The 22856-nt window shown below is 46.1% G+C and overlaps 1 long non-coding RNA gene across 1 annotated transcript; it reads left to right on the top strand.

Moving 5' to 3' along the window:
* LOC104858928 lies at positions 1-2893 on the top strand. Its single transcript, XR_779244.2, has 3 exons — positions 1-19; positions 932-1030; positions 2775-2893. It is a non-coding gene; the product is annotated as an uncharacterized LOC104858928 (long non-coding RNA).
* Positions 2894-22856: the final 19963 nt, after the last annotated feature.

The following is a 22856-nucleotide window of genomic DNA, read 5'->3' as shown; positions in this document are numbered from 1 at the left end:
GAGCCCAGACCCGAGAGAGGTAGGAAGCTGTGTGCGGATTGCGTCCAGGGAGTGGGAGTGACGGAGTCTTCGCCAGTATGCGTGTGGGGTTCCGAGGGCGCTTTAGGCATCTGTGTGTGCCATCCAGCCTTAATGGCACTGAGGCTGAGTCGGGGGGTGACAGGGCTGCATATGGACACCCGCTGGCCCAGAGGCTCCAGGCAGGATTGGAGTGGCGCGAAGGCACCCAGGGCAGCGTTCTGTGTGCCATGCCGTGGCTCTGTCCCTGTGAATAGTCTGTCAGATTTGGGAGGGGAGTGCAGATGCCCTGACACCCCCCACACACACTTGCTGAGTTCCATCCCGGCCACACAGCTCTGAGCCCCTCAGAACGTGCATGCTCACAGGAGGCTGAAAGGGAAGAGTCAGCGGCCAGCAATGACCCCTTTAATATTTGAGACACTTCCTTATATGGAACCCACAGTTGTGAAGAGGAGTCTAACTGGCCCTGTCACCCACTCTAACTGGCCTGCTACACCTGCGGATACAATTCATGCACAGGGCCAGGGTCACGCATGTGGGGTCTAAACCCAGCTCTGCTTTACAAATTGGCCTCGGTGAGGTCATGTGATCTTCCTAGGCCTTAGTTCTTCAGTCACAAAACGCAGATAACACTTAGGGTTGAGGGTTAGTGTTAAATCTGACAGCACTGCATGGGCCGCAGGCCGTGGCAGGTGCTGTTTATACACTGAGGCTGTGGAAGAGGGGGATGAGGAGCTCAGGCTCTGGAGCCTGGCTGCCTGGGTCGAAATCCCAACTCTGTGACCAATGAGAAATCACTGTATTATGCTTGTGTGCACCTCGGCCTCCTTATCTGTAAGATGGCAATTATAACATAACAGCAAGCCTCAAGGCTGGTAGAGAGATAAGCTATAATGAGTGTTTCTTACAGCACAACACATAGTGGGAAGCAGAGTGATCGCCTCTTTGATTTTATCAGAATCCACAGTGCCCCAGGAGACTCCAGATGAGAGAACTGGGAGGCCCTCGGGTAAGTGCGTGCATAGGGAAGTGACCTTACAAGTCCCTGGGCCATCTGTATCACTGCCAGAGCTTCAGTCTGCTGCCTCCCTCTCTCAAGTAACACATTAATAAATGTCTTTCCCACTAACCTTTATCTGTGTTGCCGGGCCTCTGCAGGGGAAATTTTTGAAACACATCAAACATTGGCACAACAAGGTGTTTTTGTCCCCAGGCCAGGCCCTCTGGGGGACATCATAGGCTGTAGCTCTGCTCTCTGTTAACCTTCTGAGCTCAGCTCCTTCCATCCACACTTTAAGGACAGGCAAGGGCACTGGACATTGGACAAGCCTGTTTAGGAGAAAGGCGATATACCATAATTTTTTTAAATTTTAATTTTTTTGGGGGGTGTACTGGGGATCAAACTTGGATCCTTGTGGTTGCAAGGCAGGCATGGGAACCACTGAACTAAATCCCCAGCCCTTTTAAACAATTTTTTTTACTAGTACATATTTTGTTTGAGAAAGTGTCTCACTATGTAGTTCAGGCTTATCTTGAATTTACTGTATAGCCCAGGTTGGTCTCCAATTTAAGGAGATCCTCCTGCCTCAGCCTCCTAAGTGCTGATATTAGAGGCATGTGCCACCACACCTGGCTATTAGTACATATTTGCTATACATAATGATCATATTCATCATAGGACATCTGTATTTCTACATAATATATCTTAATTCTTTTTTTTCCCCATTCCCTTCCCTTCCCCTCCCTTCAACCCCTTTTCCCCTCCCAACTTACAAAGCTTTGGAAAAGTTCTTGTAGAATTCAGCAGTGAATCTGTTACAACCTGGACTTTTCTTTGTTGACACTTTCTTAAATTACTTCTTCAATTTCATTGATATTGAATTATTTAGAATTTTTATATCTTCTTGATTCAGCTTTGGTACTTCATATGTATTTAGGAATCTGTCCACTGCTTCTGAATTTTGCATCTTATTAGAATACAGATTCTCAAAGTAAAACACTGATGATCTTGTGGGTTTTGACAGGACCCATTGTGATTTTGCCTTTTTAATTCATAATTGCATGGATTTGAATCTTTTCTTTCCTCGTTTTGTTGGTTTTTATTTTATTGTACCAGGAATCCGACTCAGGACCTTCTGCTTGCCAGGCAGGTGTGGCACCACTGAGCTAAATCTTTTATTTAGTCTTTCAAAGAGCCAACACTTTATTCACTGATTCTTTGTTTTTTTGTTTGTTTGTTTTGTTTTTGTACCAGGGATTGAACTTGGGTCAGCGGAACCACCAAGCTAAATCCCCAGCCCCTTTGTATGGTTTTCTTGGTCTCAATCGCATTATTTTCTGCTCTGACCTTTATAATTTCCTTCCTCAAACAAGCTTTGGGTTTAACTTGCTCTATTTTTTCTAGAACTCTGAGGTTCAACTTTAGATTATTTATTTGAGCTCGCTCTGTTTTTCTGATGTGGAAATTCACTGCTACAAACTTCCCTCATAGAACTCCTTTCATTGCATCCCATAAGTTCTAGTATGTTATATTGGCATTATTAATTGTAGAAACTGTCTGTCTGATTTCTTCTTTAATTTCCTCTGTGACCCATTGGTTGTTCAGGAGGGTGTTATTTAGTTTCTGTGTGTTTATATAGTTTTTGTGGTTTCTTTTGCCATTTATTTCCAATTTCATTGTATTATGGTCTGATTATATGCATGGCATATTTTTTTATTTTTTTTTTATACATGGCATAATTTCACTCAAGAAGCTGAGGGCAAGAACTGAGAAATAATTTGCTTAAAGTCTCACAGCCACCAGTTAGAGGCAGAGGTTGGATTCAAGCCCCCATCCTGCAGGACTCTGAAGACCTCAGTTCTTTGCTACAAAGCCCAGTGGAGCTGTGTGGAACTACAGCAGGGCACTGAAGTTTAGTGTGTAAACATTCGAAATGGTAGTAAGAAAGAAAAAGAGATATGTAATTAAACCTTGGCGCTGTTTGGCACTTTGTGTGTGTGTGTGTGGGTGGGTGGCAGTCCTGGGAATGGAACCCAAGTCCTCATACATGCTAAACATGGGCTCTACCACCAAGCTACACCCCCAGTGTCCTCTTGGAATATTTTGCATATAGATGTGATTTGAGACCCCCTGGGATTGAACCCAGGGGTGCTCTACCATGGAGCTACATCCTCAGCTCTGTTTACCTCAATTTTAAGACAGGGTCTTAAACTCATTTGCTCGGGCTGACCACAAAGTTGTACTCCTCCTGCCTCAGTCTCCCAGGAGCTGGGATTATTACAAGGGTGTACCACTGCGGCCAGCTAGAGACGGGGCTCCTTGTTTTTCCAAATGGTTCACCAGTTATTCAAATACTTTCTTTATTGTGGAAATATGCAATAAATGTCCAATACACATGTTCCCAATGGTGAAAATCGTCTCTCCCACCCTGTCCCCCCATAATGTACTCTTCCTGGAGTCACCATCCTTAGTTGCTTACACATCTTTTAAGAAATGTCAAGTATGCATATATTTATTCACGTAAATAGTAGCAGTCAACCTGTGCAACCTCCTGTTTTTTCAGTGAACAGAGTGTCTTGGAGGACATTCCTCATCAGCACACACGGAACAGCCTCATTTTTAAAAAAGCCAGGCAGAGCCCTTCACTGTAGGAATAAGCAGCAGACCTCTATGAATGGATACTTATATTGTTTCCCACATTTTACTATTTTAACAGTGTGACAACAAAGAGCCTTTGGCATATGTCATTTTGAACATGGGCAAATGCACCTGTAAGATAAAGTCCTAGAAGCAGAATTGCTGGGTCCAAAAATATGTGCACTATAAATTTTGATAGATACTGTCAAAAATGTTCTTCATAGAAGTCATTCGGTTTATACTCTTACCAGCAATGTATGAATGTACCTATTTCCCCAGTGTAGTAGTTTTTAAAATGATACTTTATTGTAATCTTAATTTGCAGTTCTTTTGAGCCAAGATGAGCAATTTCCATGCATTTAAATGCCACTTTTCTTTTTCTATAAACTTGATATCTCTTGCCTATTCATATGAGCTGAAACATATTTATTTTAGGAATATTAGTACAGTAAGGAAATTAGCCATTTACTATAACAGGAGGTGCAAGTATATGGTCTTTTCCCCAGTTTGTTGTCTTATCATTTTGTTAAGTTTTTCTTTCTTATTTTTCTTTTTCTTTTTCTTTTTTTGTAGTACTGGGGAAGGAACCTAGGACCTCATATGTGCTAGATATGTAGTCTACCACTGAGCTACACCCCTCAGCCCCTGATTTTTTTTTCTTGTCCTGCGGATTGAACCAAGGTTCTTTGCATCCCTAACCCTTAAATTTTTTTAAATTTTATTTTGAGATAAAGTCTTGCTAAATTGCTAAATTGCCTAGCCTGGGCTCACACTTGGAATTCTCCTGCCTCAGTCTCCTGCTGAGATTGCAGGCATGTTTCATTAAACATGACTTACTAATTTTTAAATGCTAAAATTTAAAATTCTGTCATCTCTGTGTTTTGTCGCACAGTGTCTGCTAGTCATCTGTTGTTGCATAACAAATTATCCCAAGTCCCAGTGACTTAAGCAATAGCAGCTATCTTACTGTTATCTCCTCTGGTTCTGGGGGTGATGGCTCAGCCAGAGATTCCTGCTCCGGCCCTGCCATGCAGCAGCACTTGGATGTAGCTGGGCTGAGTCACTGGAAGATTCCTCACCCTTACGTCTCATCCTTGATTCTGGCAAGCAGAAGGGTCCTTGGTTGCACTATTGGCCTAAACATCTAAACGTGACCTCTCTGTTGGCTGGATGTCCTCAGAGCCTGGAGACTGAGTTCCAAGTGCAAACCATCTCAAAACACACAAAGTGGAACTTCTGGACTCCTAAAGCCTGAGCTTTCTGCTATTTTCTAGTTCTGTCCTAACCTTCTTTTCCCTTTCCTTTCTCCACCACTGAGCCATATTCCTAGCCAAGATTCTGTTTTTTTTGTGTGTGTGTGTGTGGTTTTTTTTGTTGTTGTTGTTTTTGTACAGAAATCGAACTCAGGTCCTTGTGCTTGTGAGGCAGGCAGCAGAACCACTGAGCTAAATCCCCAGCCCAAGATTCCATTTCTTGATAGGAAGAGTGCTGGGGTCATGTTTTTAAGTTGCCATACATAAAAGTCATTTTGTCATTAAATTTTATTTTTAAAAAATATATTTCATGCTTTTCAACATGACATTTCTATGGTTTAATTTTGAAATCGTGTCCCCCCCCTTTTTTTTTCAGGTAGCTAGTGAGTTGTTTAACACCTTTTATAAAATAATCTACTTTCCCTCCTGATCTGATATTCTACCACTATGATGTGCTAAATTTGGATCTGCCAGGATCTATTTCTAAATTTTACATTCTGATTTGTTAAGCTACCTATCATATGTGCTAGTACCATGCTGGCTAAATTATTATACCTTTATAGTATATTTGTAGTATATTTAATATCTTACACCATTATTTATCAGATGATCTATTCTTCCCTCACAGCCAACTTTATCATATACTAAATTTCTATGTCTCCTATGTCTCTGGACTTAACTTTACTACTCCGTCTGCTCCTTACATTGACAGTAACACCATTTTAAATGATTTAGCCTTAAAATATATTTTAACATAAAGCAGAACAAATCCCTAAGGAAGAAGTGTTGAAAGATGTGAATGCCCGCCCTCCCTCTTCCCGGTAAATTCATCAGTCCTCAGGGTACAGCCCAACTCGCCCCTCAGGAAGCCTTTCCTGAGACACCTGCCCCTGCTGGATTTAAATACTCCTGTCTGGGCGCACAGACCCCTAGGATACCTGGGGTTTGTGGCTTGCACGTCTGTCTCCCCATTGGTTGGTTCTTGAGAACAGGGACCATCTCTTTTTCAACCCCCAGCACACAGCATGTTACCAAGCCTATAGCAAGGATTCCATAAGTATTTGTCCAACAATGAGCAATGACAGCGGGTGTGATGGCACATGACAGTGGCCCAGCTACTTGGGAGACTGAAACAGAAGGATCACTTGCACCCAGGAGTGCAAGGCCAGACTTTGTCTCGTAAAAAATAAAGAATGAGTAATGGAAGGGCATTGCTCAGAGACAAGGAGCACCCAAGGACTGGCCAGCAACTGCCAGTTGAGGCAGTAGAGTGGGAGTGGCAGGCAGGAGAAGTAGCCAAAACTGACATTTGGACCAGACTCCCAGGGCCTGGCATGGTTCCTTGGGGTGTTCGGTCTTTATCCTGAGGCAGGAAGGAGGCATCTGTTAGTTGTACCAGGGAGAGCCAGGCTTCACTGACTTGTAGAAGGATTCACTTACTGAAGAGAGTGTTTTGGCAACAGAGGCTTAGGGCAGAGGTCCAGCTCAAGGCCTGCTTTGTGGGCCCTCTCAAGAGTCGCCATCAGCCTAAACTGATGGGGGCTGGTGGGCAGAATTGTGAGATTGCCTCCCACCCCAGATGGAGGCCCCTGCCTAATCCTTCTCTAGTGTCTGAAATGGGATATCACGCCTGTGATCAGGTGACCCATCGACTGCCTTGGCTCATGGAAGGGAAGGTCATCTGGGTGGCCCTGACCATGTGTGAACTTTAAAAGATGCAGCATCAGAAAGAAGCCCTCTATTGTCCTTGAGGAGGCAAAGGGCAGTTTCTAAGGACCAAGAGCTTCGGTCTTACAAGCACAGAAGTGAATGGTGCCAACCGGTGCTCTTGGAAGAGGACCCAAGTCCCTGGAGAAGGGAGCCTGGCCAGCAGCTAGGCTCAGCTGTGAGAGCCTGGGCAGGCCCCAGACTCCTGACCAGAGCTGGAAGGCACTAAAGGCTTGATTGAAGCCACTAACCCTGTCCGTGGTCACTTTTTATGAAGCCGTGGGTTGTTAAAGTAGCTGCTGGCCCATTTAGAAGCAGCACATCAGGTACCTGTGGCTTGTGTCACTTATGAGGCTTGATGAGGACAAGGCTGCTCAGAGGACCTGCCACCAAAACACAAACTGCCTAGAGATAGCAGGCAAAGCCCCTCTTCTGATCTTTGGTGTCCACACCACAGAATGGGGACAGTCACTCAGCTCTCATTGGGGCTGGTGGGTACTAAGACAGGGCCAGTTCTCAGGGCACTCAGGAAACAGTGATGAAATGGGGTTGCCTTCTATCTTCACCTCTCAGGCCACACCAGGTCCCTGTGCATGTTAGGCGCTGCCCTCCTCCCCTCTCCTGGCTTCACTCCCACAGCTGAGGTGCTTGCCCCTGCTCCCCGCTCCCCTGCTGCAGGTCCTGGACCCCTCCTGCCCTTGGATGAGGTTGCCGAGTGCTTGGGCACTGTGATCCAGGTCGGTCTAGCTGGCAGGTCTGCTCAGCTCGTGTCATCCCGGCGCTACCAGATTCCCGACAGATTCCTAAGACTTGTCCCACCCCTACTTCTGAACACTGGATCTTTCAGGACTTGCACCCACCTGGTGGCCCTGCTGTGTCCTGCCCAGCTGTCCTGGGCTCCTGTGTCACTCCCCTCCCCACTGCTCCCCTTCGGCCCTGGCGAGAGTCCAGCCTTGGCCCCACTGTGAGTCTGCCAGGCTGTTTCAGCCCCCTGACCTGCTCTCCACACCCATTCAGGCACAGAGCAGCTCAGCTTGGGCTTGCGGCCCGGTGACTCCGGAAGATCCAGCGGCCGGCTGGCAGTTGCTGGGGAGGCGGGGAGAGCACAAGCTGCCTCCCAGGCCAGGTGTGGGGCTGCAGAAGGTGACACGGGGAAGAGCGCCCACCAGCACAAGGCGCGTGCAGGTTCCTGTAAATGTCGGTCACATCACACTCCAACCAGCACCACCTGCTCCCAGCGATTGAGTCAACAAACAGGAGCCATGTTACCCCAACGCCCTTCGAGCTGCTGACCAGGGCCTGCTTCCTCAGTCTTCACGGCATGTTTTAGGTGAGGTAACTGAGGCTCAGAAAAGTCAAGAAACTTGCCCAAGGTCCCACAGCATTTAAGTGGCCAAGCTAATACTTAAACCCAACTATGAATGACTAAGTGTTGTTTCTTTTACCCTTCTGTTTCCCCCCTCTAGTGGGAGAGAAAACAAAGACACAGTGCTCATGAATTTGAGAAAGGTTAACTGGGCTACAAAGAGGCAAAGTAACAACCTGATAGTAACCTATTTGAACCAGGCCCTGAAGCATAGGGAAAAAAATTATATTTGAGACTGTCATTAAGTTGCTAAATCGCCCAGATTGGGCTCAGATTTGCCATTTGCTTGCCTCAGCCTCCCAGGGTGCTGGGATTATAGATATGCACCACCTCACTTGGCTGCATAGTGAGAATTCTTAGAGGAAGCCAGGATGCAGAAGGAGGACACTGTAGGCGGTGGCAGTAGCAGGAACAAAGGCCCTGAGGTCAAAAGTATGAGCCCAAAGGAAGAGCTGTAAACTGTTCTGCACAGCCAGGAGTAGGGCTGAGGCAGAGACCTGTGCCTCTCCTGGGTAGGCTAAGGAGTTTTTCTCAAGTGTGAGGAAAGTGGGAACTATGAATGGGCTGAGCAGGGGAGAGCACTGCTGAGCTGCCTCCTAGCCACACGTAGGCCTTGGCCGCTGTTTTCTATACCGTCCTGTCTTGCTGCCTCTACCCCTGCCAGCACCAAGACCCTCAAGATTCTGACAGAGCCTGACAGGCATATATTTTTCATCACAGAATATTATCTTTTTTTGTGGTACTAGGAATTGAATACAGGGTTTTCACACTGCGTCATATCCCCATTCCTTTTTTATTTTTCTACTTTTATTTTGAGATAGGATCTCAGTAAGTCATCAGATTGCCCAGGCTGGGCTTGAACTTGCTGTTCTCTTGCCTTAACCTCCTAGAGAGTTGGGATTGCAGGCATGCACGACTATCCCCTCCCCCCCCCAGTTATGAAATATTACTCTTTAGATTTTTCTGAGCATAGTCCATTCTTAGCCTGGGAGTCATACAAAGGTGGGTAGTCCGGATTTGTTCCCTAGGTGTCATTTGTCCTTAGAATTTTGGATTCAATTAGAACTCCTCACTTCAACGTGCCCATGAATGACCTGGGAATCTTAAAATGTAGATCTGATTCAGTACATTTGGAAGAGACTTTTGAGCCTCTCCAACCATTCCCACAAATCGCACTTTGAGTAGCAAAGGGCCAGACTCATCCAGTTCGTCAAGCCTCTAGGGTCAATGTGTTGCTTGGTTACTGATCCTGCTCTGCACTAACGAAATGTGCACTGAGCAGTCTGGAAACACTCTAGCCCCCACGTTTTCCAGGTGGTCTTCACCTCTGTTTTCATGCTTTTCTGGCGTTATTTTCTTATTTTTGTATCTCCCCCAGACTAACCTCTGCCAACTAGAACATATGCTCTTTGAGAGTAGGAACCTAGCTGCTTTGTTTACCGATATTGTCCTACAGCCTTGCACAATGCAGGTGCTGGCAAATATTTGTTGAATAAACCAGTAAAAGATGCAGGTGATGTCTGGTTGGCCTCCAAGACTTCTCCCCATTTGGGACTTTGTCATTCTATCACCACCTAGTGGACACTTTTGTGTACTGCATGGTGGGGGAGAAAAATGTATCTGCGTGACTGATCCACGCAGCTAGCTGGTGGAGGTAGCCACTGTAGGTAGAACTGTCCTTTCTGGTGACCTGGGTGTGTGTGATTTTGTTTTCTGGCTCATTGTTCCTTGGAGGAGAGCCTTCCTGGAGGAAGTGGTGTTCGAGTTGAGCAATGAAGGCACTAAGATTTGGGACGGTGGGAATGAGAGAGAAAAGACGTTTCTGCTAGAATGAACAACACGCACAAAGGTTTGGAGGCCAGACAGCCTGGGCAGGTGCTGAAAGGGAAGAGGAGGAGTAGCTGCCGAGATGGGATGTGGGGGTAAGTCTAGACAAGGAAGAGGAGGAGAAGAAGAGGCCCTTATAGAAAGGAAACTTGTGCCTAGCAAGTGACCCATTCCAGACTCATTTAACCCCACAAAGGCTGGCAAAGGAGACTGTAGGACCTGCATTTTATGGATGAGAAAACCAAAGCATGGATCAATGGTATGACTGTCCAAGGTCACACTGCTTGGGTAGGAGTGGAACTGGATTTGAGTCTAGATTTTCTGCCTGGTGTTTGTGCCTGGGGAAGGGGCTTGTTGGGACAGACAGAGCTCATGTGGGAAATCCATGATGCAGCTGTGGAAACGGAAGCCCAGGGAGAGGAAAGAATGTCTTTCCTGAAGCACCAGGTCTTGCATCAAGCAAGACCTAGGGTGGCTTTTGCCTGGGCTGCCATCTGTTGGCCAAAATTAATGCTCCCATGCAGCCTCTGTCCTGGCCACAGAGGGTAGCAGAGAGCCAAGTTGGGGCCCTTGGCCCGCTCAGGGCCCTGAGAACCCAGCTTGGGTTTCGTTTCTGAGCACAGCATGTCCTGGGGGCCAGGGGACATGAGTGTGAGCTGCAGGAGGTGGGGGGCTCCCTCAGGAAAGAAGGAAGGCCAGTAGGCCCTTCCTTCCTAACCCCATCCTTGAAAGGCAGGACAGGAAGGGACTGGGTAGCCCCCAGACTTCCAGACCTGCTGCATCCTTGCATCCCACACAGGAAGCCACCTGCCCTTTCTTGGTCCCTCAGCCTGCTCTTCCAGCCTGGGAGATTCAGAGATGTGGAGCCATCTCATCTCGGGCAGTACCAGGTCTCAGACTACATGACATTTACTGCACAGCAAAGCTGTGAGTTGGCCTTGTTAGGAGTCCCACTTTTGAAGTCCCTGGCAGTTTCCAGGCAGAGCACCAACCTGTCCAGGTTTTTGCCATCCAGCCTCCTTCCCTCTGTGGGATGAAGCCATCCCACCAACTACCCCAGCAGCTTCCCAAAATCCTGCACATAAAACAGAAAGCTGGCACTTTGGGCCCCGTTTCTAACAGGCAGAGGCTGAGCATCCAGCTGCCTGGCCCGCCCTGCTGGTGTGCAGACATCCAGAATGTGTTTTGGGAGACCACCAGGAGGAGATTACAGCACGCAGATTCCTAGAGCTTCTTGGGCAAATGCATTGCTTCTGCTAGGGATTGTTGCCGGAGCAGTTTTCTTAATCCTTCTCAGAGTATAGCTGGGATTTAGTAATGAGCTGTAACAGCCAGAATATTTGTTTCTCTGAGCTGGAACCCAACTGTGCATTTTTAAACAAGCCAGGCTCCTCTGTTCTCCACTACCCAGCTCTCCCATCGCAGGGTCGGGGTGGGAGTTGGGATCAGAACCACAGAAGCTCCGCTTCCCTCACAGGGTCAGGGCCCAGCATCCCCTGCACAGGGATAGAGGCATGGAGCTCAGAGTAGCCAAGAGCCAACAGGGCAAAGATGCAGCTGTGGGTAAGGCCAAAGGGAGGGGCTGCCTTCCAGAGCCAGGCTGGGCACCCTTGGCAGCCCTGGGCTTGCAGGGCAGGGCTTGCCCATGTGAGGATCCTGCAGGGGGCGCCTCAATAGCAGTAAGGGAAGGGTGTGTGGAGGAGGCTGCTGTAAGCATAGAAATACCAGGAAAGCAGAAGCTGTGTCTTGAGGTGGGCTCCCCAAAAGCAAGCTCTTGGGACTCCGGAGCCAGTGATTTATTCAGAAGGTGCTCCCAGGATAAACCAGGAAAGGAGTGGAAGCAGGATGGGGATGGGAGGGAGAAAAAGAGCCCATTTGTGGGGGCTTTTATCTGCTCCTATGCCCTGGAGTGAAGTCACATCTCAGGGTCATGAGCCCCAGGCAGGCACCAAGAGTTAGCACCATCTCAGGAGCTGTGTGCAGAGTGCAGCTTCTGGAGCGGGTGGCCCAGGCCCCACTGCATGTTGACAGAGCAGTGTGTGCGGATTCTGCTGAGGAACAGGGTAGGAGCAGCTCCAAGTGGGGAGCTTGGGCACACAGAGAGAATGACAGGGTTGTCCTTTCCTGCCTGGATAAGGACAAAGGCTCCTTTCCTGAGCAGGCAAACAGGCTGAGTTGCTCCCTGCAGGCCACAAGTGAGGTTTGCTCACCTCAGAGGCCACCTCTCTTGGTCGGTTTCCTACCGCTACAGCGGCACAGCTGTGGCCGGGTGAGTTACAGAACAGACATTTAGTTGGCTCATGGTTCTGGGAGGCTGGGGAGTCCAAAGCAGGGTCCTGGATGTCTCATGCTGCATCATAACTGTGTCCAAAAGGCAAGGGTCTCACAAAGAGAGGACATTGGGCCACGTTCATCCTTTTAACAGGAACCCGCTCCCCATAGTTACCAACTCCTGTAACAACATATTAGCTCCTTCACCAGGGCTCTGCCCTTGAGGCCAAATCACCCCTCAGAGATCCTACCTCTTAATACTGTTGCAGAAGCATCTAAATGCCCACACAACTTCAGAGGGGACAGCCACACTGCAGCGTAGCCTCCAGAAGCTTCCGGCCATCTGCACTGTTCTGGGTTCAAATCCTGAGCTCTGCTGTGGAAGGGCAGCAGCTCCGGTGCAAGGTCAGCTGCCTCACTCTGCCAGGACAGAAATGAGTCCCTGCCCTGGTGAGGGCCCCAGTGAGTGAGTCCCCAAGGGCAGAGCGGCGGCTGATCTGGGTCAGTCCAGGGCACGGGTCAATACTAATGGCAACGCCTTGTCCTTTCCTCACTTCACCTCTCTTCTGTCCGCTCCTTCCTCAAGGACTCACACACATCTCCTGGCCTCCAAATTCCCCTCCTCCAGTCCATTCTGGAGTTGCCAAAGAGCCTCCTCTAGAAAGCAAATCCGGTCCTGTCGCCTTTCCGCCTGACACTTTCCATGGCTCCCCATTTCTTGTAGGACAAAGACCAAAGCCTATTTCCAAGACTTCTCCTGTTGATAAAGAGGCTTAAGCCACAGGAGCTGAGAACAGCACACTCCAGGCAGAAGCGAGGATCCCCAGCTGCCCTCCGAGCCTGTAGGCTGCCCCCCAGCCGTCTCTCTTCCACTTTGATTCTGTAATTAATTTATGGAAAGCATCTAAATTGGGAGTCAACACAACAACCCTGCAAATCCCATCTAATCCCTGCCTCCACCGGAGGGAATGGTGCACAGGATGTGGAGCTTTTCTTACAGCTAAGCCCTCTAGTTTTACGTCTGGGGGAAGAAACCCAAGACGAAACACTTAAGGTCTTGTTTCCACAATCACCTGCAGAATGAGGAGGCTCCCAGGTAGTATTTGGGGAGATCACAGAGACCCTTGCAATCCTGCGCTTTGGGGGTCCAGCTCATCACAAAATCCCCTGGCTCTGCCTTGCAGCTACTCAGTAGCCAGCTCAGCTCCAGCTCACTGCCTGCACTGTGGTCTCAGCCACCATCACCTGTGCAATCAGCTCTCAGCCTGTTTCTGCCCTGCCCTGCTCCAGTCTCTCCTCAGCACAGCCAGTGCCCCTGCCCCTGCTCCTCTGAGGAAGCTTCCAAGGGTTCCTGGCTCCTTCTGTGCAAGGGCAGAGACCCAGCTCCTGAAGAGTGAATCCTGCTCCCTTCGCCAGCTTCGCAGAGACCCTGTCGTCTCACAGTACTCAGCTCTCGGACGGCCTGCATCTGCTGTTCCCCTCCCTGCCCGGAGCTCCCACCAACCAAGTCCGCAAGGTCTGTACCCTCTCTTCCTAGAGATCTTGCTGGAAAGTTGGCCCTTGGCACACTTCCCTTGTTGCCCGGCTCCTCCCTACCCCTCTGTGCACTCACACCACCCCCGATCTGAGCATCCTGTTTCTGTATTTATTGTCTGTTTTCCCTCGGCTTCCCACCCGAATGTAAGCTCTGAAGATGGGGGCTTTACTTTGTCCCCCACCACATCTCCAGAACCTAGAACCATGCCCGGAAACTCATGGCAGGACCTGAGTAAACGTGGAAGGCCTTTTGGAGAAGGTAAGGGGCTCTCAGGAAGGAGGGAGAGGGGACAGAGGGGAGAAGGGGAGGAAGTACAAAGGATTGACGTTGGAAGTCCCCTTGATGACTGTATTCATTATGTACTGTGAACACGTGCTGATTTAAAAATGCTTACGAAAAGGACAAATCAATGACTGGTGCCTGCTGCTTGACAGAGGGGTAGGGTAGGGCTCCTCAAGATGCCCGAGGGATCCCCTCTGGGAGCTCAGAGTAGTCTGAGATTGCACCCTTTGGGAAGTCTTCTGTCCAGGTTTTGTTTTATGTTTTGGTACCAGGGATCGCACTTGGGTCCTTGCATTTGCGAGGCAGGCACCAGAACCACTGAGGTAAATCCCCAACCTCTGTCCAGGTTTTACATGGAAGTTCTGGCTACCAGCAGCAACGGATCGCAGGACAGGACTGATTTTCATTGTCACCAGTGTCAGCAGCACCAGAGTCAAACCCAGAGAATAGCTGGGAACACCGAACAGCAGCGTGTGCTTTACAGGGCCTCTGGGGCTGCCCCAGTCACGTCCTTCTTGACTAAGCCTCTGAGGTAGTCATCACCACCCCCGTTTTACAGATGAGGAAACTGCGGTCAGAGCTACAGAAGTGACATCCCTAAGCCGCACAGCTGGTGTCACGGAGTGGAGTGGAGCCCAGCTCCTTGGCCCCACAGCCAGCTGCCACCTGCAGCTGCCGCATTCACATTCTTTGCCCAGGAAGTATTTGGGGGATGAGTGAAAGGGAGATCGTGAGCTCTCAGGCTCCTGAGCAAGCAGCAGGTGTACGAGGTGTAACTGCAGCAGGTGCTGCCTTGCAGCTCGCCCCCCCCCATGCGCTGTGCAGAGTGGTCGAGGGCAGCAGCCTCTCCCTTCTCTTGCTGGAATGAGGCCCTGGCATTTGCGCTGCTTGATGGTGCTCAATGCTTGCTCCTCAGCTCTCCTACGGGCAAACGCCACCAGAGGGGGTGACACAGGGCTGGAAGCGGGGGACAGAGCAGGCCCAGCTCCTGCTTCTTGACCCTCAGCCAGTCTTTGTTCCCCGTCTTTATCTTCTCTGCCTTAGTGGCTACTTCCCCAGGACTCGTGCCTCAGTTTCCTTGTCTGTAATGTGAAGTGACTGTACCTATATCTGAAAGGGTCAAAGATTCAATGAAGTAACCTGAGAAGATCACTTGGCATAGTGCCTGCCGGAAAGCAAATTGTTATTGCTTTTGAAAATACTGGGAACTAAGCCCAGGGACTTTCAGTGAACTACATCCCTAGCCATGCTTAATTTTTTTATTTTTGAGACAGGGATTCACCAACTTGCTAACTGGCCCCGGCAGGGCTCGAACTTGGAATCCTCCGACTTCACTTTCTCTGAGAGCCAGGACTACAGGTGTGCACCACCACACCTGGTTTAGGAAGCAAATTCCTAATAAGCATAGCATATGTTGGTTAGCTGGTTCCAAGGGAGGCATACATGTCTCAGCCCCTCCAATTTTTCTCCCCTGTTATGGCCAGGAGTTACAAACTTGATAGTTGGAAGTCCTATTTGTTAACAAAACATAAAATAATAGCGCCTCGTGGTGGCGATGACGGGGCGTATATGTTGGTTAGCTGGTTCCAAGGGAGGCATACATGTCTCAGCCCCTCCAATTTTTCTCCCCTTTTATGGCCAGGAGTTACAAACTTGATAGTTGGAAGTCCTATCTGTTAACAAAACATAAAATAATAGCGCCTCGTGGTGGAGATGACCAGTAGGGCAGAGTGATACTGTGTTGAGAACATTTTAAACATTCAAGGTAAATATTTTATCTAACATTAATATTAAGAAAGTTGCACTCTGATTCTCCCAACTTTTAAAGCGTACGTCTAAAAAGAATTATTTCAAAGATGTTAAGTGAGCTGTAAACTTAATTTCTAATATTACCAAGTAGAGCATTAGGAAAAACAAACCTTATAAACAAATGTAAATGTCCCTCCTATCTTTTGTCAGGATTAGTCTTGCATTTAGCAAATTTTAAATTTTGCCAGGCCATGAGTGGGTTCTCTTGCTCACTCTATTTTTTTGGTATTAGGGATTGAACTCAGGAACTTGCGCTTGCAAAGCAGGTGGGAACCACTGAGCTAAATCCCCAGGCCTAGCATTCACTCTTTAAGAAACAGAATATATCAAGAGTTACACAGAAACCATTTCTATATTTTGACCAGTTCTTTTCTCTGCAATTTATCCTAATGAAGTAATTTTTTAAAAATTTAAGCCAAAAATGTAAGCGCATAAAGATGTTCATTTCAGTTTTGTTTATAAGAGAAGAAAAGACAAACGCAGTCTGTAATTATCAACTGTGGCATGATGCTCAAGTCCTTGCTGTCTCCTCAGCTAGCAAGAACTGTAATCCTGAAGGCTGTACCAACACGGATTATATTTCTATTAAAAGGATCCAAGGGCTGGGGATTTAGCTCAGTGGTGCCACCACCTGCCTTGTAAGCGCAGGGTCCCAAAGTTCGATCCCCAGTACCAAAGAAAAAAGGATTCATACCAAAAGGAAAAAAATACAATACTGTGTTGAGATTCTGGTCTCTACTGTCAGGGAGATTTTTTCCCTCTCTATTTCATTCATACAAAAGCCTGTGAGAAACCCTGGGAAACTCTCACATCTGCTGCAGTGTTTGTTGCTTTTATTATTTTAAAAAATACTTGGAATGTGAATCTTTTTATCATGCAAACATTGTTGAAATAATATAACAAACACTTCTGTCTGTCTTGTCCAGTTTAGGAATGAAAACGTGATAGGGAAGTGTGCTTACCTGGGTGTTTCTGGGAACAGCTGAGACCCTGTTCCCAGCTCTGTCCCCAGAGTTCATTTAAACCTGTACTTTTTATCCAAAAACTGTAAGTAGCATTTTTTTTGCATGCTTTTAAACTTTAAATAATGGTTTCATATTATCTTTTATTCATTCAACAAATTCACTGAATACATATTGAGCACTTACTGTATGTCAGGAACTACACTAAGCCCTGGGGAACATCAGTAAACACAAGAGACAAGATCACTGCTTTTGGGTCTGTACATTTAGGGGGTGGGGCGCCAAACAATAAACAAAATTGCTGAAATTTAGGTAATTATATAACGTTAGGGTTTGAGATGTGCAAAGGGAACAGTGGAAGGAGTTGGAGAGTTAGGAGTGGAATGTTGCAATGTAAGTAGGAGGGCATCTTTTTGTCTTGATTATTTGCTCAGTCTTCTTTTTCTTTGTATGAGTGCACCACCTTTATTTCTTTGTCAGTAAGCATTTAGGATTTATTCTTTTTTGGCCATTATAAACAGCATTATTTATTTATTTAATTATTTATTTAGTTTGGTTTTTTGAGCCAGGGTCTCTCACTATGTAGTTGGGACTGACCTGGAACTCACTGTGTCGGTGAGGCTGGTCTGGAACTCACAGCGATCCTCCTGCCTCAGCCTCCTGAGTGCTGGGATCACAGGCGTGCGCCGCCATGCCCAACTTTAAACAGCGCTCTTATAAATGTTGTTTTGCTTATACGTGCCAAAGGTCCCTCCCTCCCTCTTTCCTTCCCTCCCTTCTCTTCTTCCTTCTCTCAGGGATGGAGCCTCACTACATTGTCCAGGCTGGCCTCAAACTCCTGGGCTCAAATGATCTTCCTTGGTTGGCCTCCTTGGTAGTAGGGAGTACAGGTTCACAGCAGCATGCCCGCAGCTTCAGCCAGTCATTTACCCCAGTACAGAACTGCTGAGCCTGGGGCATCTTCAACCTCACCTAGCCCGCTGGTACCCACAGGCTCTCTAAAGTGCTTGTGACCAGTGACTCCTCCACCAGCAGTGTCTGAGGATTGTAGCTACTCCACCTCCTCTCCAAACTTGGTGGTGTCAGATTTTTAAAATACTTAATAATTACATTCATATACAATTCTACCTCTGCACTTAAATCTGAACTTTCCAGGTAAATAAAGAGGCCAAGAGTATTTCTGTAAGTTTATTTACTACTGGTGTTTTTCCATATTGTCTAGGAAGTTCATTAAGTTTTGCTTATTGACCTGATGTTCAGTAATTTTTTTTAAGTCATAATTGGTCTGTGGATTTCTTTGAGTTTTCTAAATGTGCAATAATGCCATCTGCAAATAATGACACTTTATGTCTTTCTTTTCAAATGTATGCCACTAATTTATTTTAAAAGCCTGTTATTAGAATTATTAATTTACTTAAGAAAAATAAATTCAAAAGTACAATGTTGAATAAAAAGGTAATAATGGGCATTTTCGTCTTTCCCTGACTGCAAAGAAAATATTTATAATATTACATATGAAGTGTTTTCTTTACAGTTTTGAATAGATACCCTTTGACAGGTTAAGGAAATTCACTTCTATTATGCTAGAGCTTTTCCATGATCAGTATACGCTTTTACCAATACTTTTCTGTATCTATTGCCTACTGGTACTGGGGATAGAACTCAGGTCCTTGTGCTTGCAAGGTAAATGGTGGTACCACTGAGCTAAATCCCTGGCCCCCTTTTCTGTATCTATTGAGACAATCATATATATTTCTTCTTTTAACTATTTTGATGAATTATCTTTATAGATTTTCTAATATTAAGCTATCTTTATATTCCTGGGATGCACTCAGCTTGGTTGCAATTCCTTACCTTTATTTTATATATGGATTATCTTATAATGCATTACTTAGCATTATTACATGTATAGTCATGTGTAAAATGGACCGGTAGCTGTGTGTGGTGGCACATGCCTATAATTCCAGCACTTAGGAGTCTGAGGCAGGAGGATCATTGTGAGTTCAAGGCCAGCCTGGCCTAGATAGCAAGACCCTGTCTCAGGGGGAAAAAAAAAGGACCTGTAGTTTTTCTTTCTTATATTCATCTAATTTTGGTATTAAGATTATACAGGCTTAAAATAATGAATTTGACATTTCTGTTTTTTCTTCTTTGGAAGAATACATGTAAGATTAGGATGACTTTATTCCTAAAAATGTTGGTAGAATTCACCTATAAAATCATCTGGGCCTTGAATTTTCTCTATGGGAAGATTTTCAAAGATTGCTTCGATTTCTTTAATAGTTTTAGGACCATTAAGAATTTCTATTTTTTCCAGTTTTGGCAGGAAATTTATCTATTTTAGCTAAATCTTCAAATTTTTTATTATAAAGCTTTGATAGCTTTTGCTTCTTTTTTTTTTTTTTTTTTTTTTTTTTTTTTTTTTTTCCTTTTCCTGGTATGGGGATTGAACTTGGGAACTTGTGCTTGCAAGGCAGGCAGCAGAGCCACTGAGCTAAATCCCAGCCCTTTTGTCATTTTTTAAAACTAATGCTTTATTTACAAATATAGCCACATAAATAGTAGTCTCTTTGAGCACCTTTTGTCAAAGAGATTTTCTTCCTTCTAGCCTGTGTTTCTGAACCCTTTGTCAAAGATCAGATGTCTGAATGTGCCTGGGGTTGTTTCTGCATTCTCTAGTCTGTTCCTTTGATCCACTTGTCTGTTTGGGGGCCAGTACCATGCTGTTTTTATCACTGTTGCTTTGTGTTATAATTTGGAGTCCAGGATTGCAAGCTCTCTTGCTTTGCTCTTGTTACCCAGGATTGTTTACACTGTTCTGGGTCTCTTCTGGTTCCATATGAACTTTAGGATTGTTTCTCTAGTTCTGTGAGGAGTGCGGTTGGTATTTTGATTGGGATTGCATTAAATCTATGTATCAGTTTTGGAAGTAAGGTTATTTTGACAATATAGGTTCTACCTATCCAGGAATAGGGGATGTCTTTCCCCCTCTGCATTTTGAAACACTCTTTAAAAGTTGCTTTTTCTCATGAGTTTCTTCTGGATTCCACAATAGTTGGCAAAAGGCAAATACTGAATATTGATTTGGTCAGAAATACAAATAGCTACATAGGAGAGCTGTATGTATGTGTGTGTTTTGTAGAGGGTGTTGGGGGAGTTGGTAAAGAGCGAAAAATTTCCCTTCCATAGTAACAAGTAACTGGGTTAGGGATTTAGCTCAGTGGTTCTGCCACTTGCCTCTCAAGCACAAAGTCCTGAGTTCAATCCCCAGTACCAACAAACAAAACAAACAAAAACCCCCACAAAAACCCAAACCAAAACAAAGCATCATAGCAAGTTACCATATAATGTACAAACCTAAATAAGAAGAAAAAGAAGGGGTAATGTAAGCATGGGGTTTAGAGGCAGTACAGTACCAACAGGATCAAAAGCAGTGTCTCAAGCCGGGTGTGGTCACCCACACCTGTAATCCCGGCACTTGGGAGGCTGAGGCAGGAGGATCAATATGAGTTCGAGACCAGCCTGGGCTACGCAGTGCGCTCCAGGTCAGTCTCAACTGCATAGTGAGGCCCTGTCTCAAAACAAAACAAAACCAAAAAACCCCCAAAAGCAGTGTCTCCAGACTACAAGAAGAGTGGGGCTTTGCGTGGGGAGGGGGCCTCAGGGAATTGCTGATTTTCAGAGCAAATCACGTAGAATTTTTTGACATTTTAAAATCCTGCATGTGCACAACTTGATAAAAATTAAAGCTAAATTAAAAAGCTCCTCTGTGATTAGCAGCCTCATATATATATCTTTTAGATCTCTTCATTTATTTCCTTAGGGTAAATTCCAGAAGTGGGATTGCTGGGTCACAAGGCTGCTGGCTTTAAGAACCTCCATCCGCCGTGGTAAATAGGACACTGATCTTGCCGGTCCCAGAAGTACAGTACGACAGCCTCCTTTCCAGTGCTGCAGACACTATTATCAATGTTCACATCTCTGTCAATGTGATGGTTTTAAAAAGGGGGGTATCATGCTGTAGTTTAAACTTGCATTTCTTTGAGTAGAAAACTTTTTAAAGTTAGCACACTGAATCACTTTTAGTTCTTCTTTTATGAATTTCCTGTTATCTTTTGTCCATTTTAACCTTCCAGTGTTCATCTTTTTCACTCCTGATGTGTAAGGCTCCTCTAAATAGCAAGTCTACTCATTCTTCTCTATCACAGCCTTACGAATAAGTACTCCCCACCGAGAGTCCTTCTCCTTTCAGTGTTCTTTTTCAGAATAAGGGATTTTCACTTTTATATAGTTAACCCCCACCCCCGCCAGCTTCCTTGCAATCCTTTTAGATCTCTGAAATTGGGTTGGCACTCAGGCGGCCGTCATTGCCTATTCACCACACCTGGATATGCAAAAAGTACCAATGATTCCTTTAAAAAGTCCTGAGACAACAGTAGGCCACACCTTAAAAACGGCTGAGCCCACCCTCGTTTCTTTTCCCTCCTGATCACAAAGTGAGACGTCATTTCCCAGCCTGCCTTGCAGTCAGGTGGGTCCGTGAGATTAGGTCCAGCCCCTGGAGAGTGTGACGTGGCGCCCTCCCAGCATGGCCTCTAGGACCCTGTGAGATCTGCGCTCTTTCTTCCTATCTTCCGGCAGAGCAGCTAACAGAGGTTCCCAGGGTGGCGGAGCCAGAGGGTGGCAGGAGCTTAGGTCCCTGAAGGTCCAGCTGGGAGGCATTCTACCAGCCAAGAATCTTTACTGTCCTTCACTTGAAGAAGTAGTACAGTTCTATTGTGTCAAGCCGTCGCTAGTTTGTGTTACGATTGCTACAGTCTAGCACTGCTTGTCTCAATTTTATCCCTAATCTGAATTCCACCGGGCTGGAGTTTGGTATCTTATTATTAGTATGATGTTAGTGCTTCATTTTAAACAAAACATTTATCTTATACTCTTTTTAAAAAATCAGTTCTTGATATTGGAATTATGCTAACTGTACAGAAATAATTGGAAACATTTAAAATATTTTTTCTAAGCTCTGGGAAAGGTGACATAGTTTAAGAATTAACCGTTACGTGAAACTGACAAAGTTCATCTTGAGAATAGCCAGCTGTGTCCTTTTACAAGAGCAGTGCTTTACCAAGCTGGACTTTCTTTTTCTTTTTAAAATTAACTTTTGTTATAGATTTAAGTATGATCCCCCCTAAACTCCATAGGTTGAAGTATGAACCCCAATGTGACTGTATCTCTTAAAATGAGATCACAAGGGTGGGTCCTCGGACAGTCTGACTATTGTCCTCATAAGGGGTGAGGTCACTTCGCCATCACCGAGAACACCCAACACCCACCACTGAAAGGAAGAGAGGTTTATTTTGGCTCTCAGTGTCAGAGGTCTCCGTCCATGAATGGTCATTCCATGATTCCGCCTTGGCAGCAGAAAGCAGCTCAATCCGGCCAGGAAGCAGAGACAGAAGGGAGGAGGAGCCAGGGACAAGACTCACCCTTCCAGGTCACACCCCATTACCCAGCTCCGTGCGGGCCCCATCAGTGTATTAATCCATGGGTGCTTGTGGTACCTCAGGTCCACTCATCTTCCAAACGCAAGAGACTTTCGGGAGACCCTTTCCATCTTAACCCTAACCCAGCAGCGTACACAGGGAGAAGGACGGATGGGGACGCAGCCAGAAGGCTGCTCTCTGCAAGCTGGACAGAAAGGCTCAGGGGCACCAGCCTGCCGCGATTTGAACCTGGACTTCCAGCCTCTGGAACTGTAGGGCAATATTTCTCTGCTTTTTGAGCCACCGTGCCTGTGGGATATTGTTATGGCAGCCTCAGCAGACTAAGACAACGTTTTTCTTTAGTGATAAAATACAAATACAGTAGTAATAAAAAAGCCACTAATAATTTTACTTCCCAGGAACAGCCACTGAAAACATTTTGTATGTGGTTACAAACACCCACTCACATTGTGAAAGAATGGGGCTTATTCTTTATATATACCAATTTACAGTCTGCTTTTCCCACTTAATGTGCATTCTAAAAAGTTCAAACAAACATCACAATATATAAAGTAAAAGCTTTCCAGTTTCATCCAAGGCCTCTGTATGTCTTCTGTTCAGTCAATCTTGTAAATATTTAGTTTCATAGAAAATTATCCAATTTAGATTTTCCCTCAGAAATGGGGTCTCTTTATGTAGCCCAG

Source organism: Fukomys damarensis, unplaced genomic scaffold (genome assembly GCF_012274545.1).
Source record: "Fukomys damarensis isolate Sample0158 unplaced genomic scaffold, DMR_v1.0_HiC HiC_scaffold_36, whole genome shotgun sequence".
NCBI lineage: Eukaryota > Metazoa > Chordata > Mammalia > Rodentia > Bathyergidae > Fukomys > Fukomys damarensis.
Note: the sequence above shows the minus strand (reverse complement) of the source record. Positions and strands in the feature narration are given on the sequence as shown.